Consider the following 2,171-nt stretch of genomic DNA (forward strand, 5'->3'; position numbering starts at 1 on the left):
TTCTACCCAAACTCATCCATGAATAAAGAGGAGATGTACTTCATTAATCAAATATTGAAAAGATTTTATTAACAACTTTCTTTTTATTCCCATTAGCAGCTTTATCCATAATTTCCAAAATATTACGAGTTTATAGAATTAATGAAAAATATGATTTCCAAATACCAACATTTCTAGTTCATTTCCCAACTTCAACCACAGCCCACAACCTGTCTACGGAGCCTTTAAGTACAATAGAAGAGTAATATGGAAATGCCGGAAATAAGGCGTAGGCTATACCTCAAAATACAGTACATGAAAAACAAAAGATACATGACCCCGAAATAAAGTGGGGCTCACCAAATCAGCTAAAAAGAGTGCACTGCTATCACTAATCAATGTTGCCTGCTGTAGAACCACCTGCATCCATTAAAGATGCAGCGCCCCCGGCAAAAAGGGCGTTAGTACTGTCGAATAACACTAGTATGCATAGCTAAAAGTCCTCTTTCAAAATAGAATGCCCATATAAGAAAAGGCAAAAACAACAAGTCATAATCAACAATATCCAAATGTTCAGTTAAAACATAATAATTTTCAAAATACGAACTTCATATACAATTTTTGTTGGGAGATCATTAGCACCGATATACCACCGTCTTTGTTAGCACGGAGTTCGATCATGCCAGATCGGCTAGGACATCTCCCCACGAACAATTTGGTTTGACATGTGATGCGAAAGAAAGTTGTTACTAAGAGTAGTACCACCATGTGCGCAATATGGCGTCTGATCTCCACCCGATCAGCTAGGTCACCTTCCCACATATGCCATGTGGGTTGACTTTTCCAATCCACAAAAGGTTCCAGTTTCATCCCAATTAAGGGGAATAATATCACAATTTCCCAAAGGTTCCAATTTCATCCCAAATAAGGGGAATAATCCCAATCCACCCCTACACCGGCACATGTAGTTTCAGGTGTGGGCCTTATGACCCACCCTTCCTTGGTTTTGCTAATGATGCTCCCAAAAACATTTTTGATTTGATTTGCACACAGAAGTAACATAAATACAATTATACTCACCTTAACATCTTTCACATTATATAAGTTCTCATTAGTATTTCCAGTCATTCACAACGACAATATTTTCTTGGCTCATTTGGCCATTCACAAGATTCTTTATTCCAGGTACAATAGCCGTATTTCATATTCCACACTTTCACCTCTTTCAATTTCAAAGATCACCATCAAATATCAACATATATAATATTTCAGAAATCATATACTTCAAATTCATTTGAAATGGGAACTTCAAACATAAATGGTTTCTTCCCAAAGAATGAGGCATACCAACCAACAATAGAAACACACATGAAAAATCATAAACAATCAATACACCCTTTATTCTTGCAATACTCTTCCCTAGTAATGACAATGTATAATTTCAACACATGAGTATATAGAACTTGAATCACACTGGATATATTTATAAAGCAAAGCATTAAAGTAGCCACTAATGGGCAAGAATTGAGTACAAAAGCTCTAAGGCAAATTCTATTTTCGAAGTCATTTTAAACATTTGAGTCGAGGCTCATTTTATAGTCTTTATCATATATTCTCATTTCATTAGCACCACTAGCCACAACTATAACCTTCATTCTTGGCATGTTGGCTACACTCTATATCCCCAATTCACTTATTTAACTTCCAACCATCTTTATAGATTATCAACAATAAGATATTTCCAATCAAGACTTTAGGTATACATATGAGCAACTAAGAATCTTAAAAATATTGAGATTTTCTCACACAATTTGGCATCATAACCTTCATTTGGAACACGACTCAAAACATAGCATTTTAATATACAAACCATACTTTGAACATCGATATTTCGACATAAGGCTCATTCGGAATAATCAAGTTTATAGGAAATAACCCGGAATATAGAAGTTAGGAATCTTGAGCCAATCATACTTGATCTTACGGAAACATTATGGAATTCGATTCTAAGAGAGAAAGTTTAGCCAACATACCTTGATGGAGCTCTTTAGTGCTACTAAAACCACCTACTACTCTTACAACTTCAATCTACATCAACATAATTCAATTGGACCAATATTAGTAATAAATTCCATAGTTTAGGCCATTTAGGCGTTTTATCAAACACCTACTAGGCATGAATATCTACATCT

This window comes from Nicotiana tomentosiformis, chromosome 6, assembly GCF_000390325.3.
Source record: "Nicotiana tomentosiformis chromosome 6, ASM39032v3, whole genome shotgun sequence".
Lineage (NCBI taxonomy): Eukaryota > Viridiplantae > Streptophyta > Magnoliopsida > Solanales > Solanaceae > Nicotiana > Nicotiana tomentosiformis.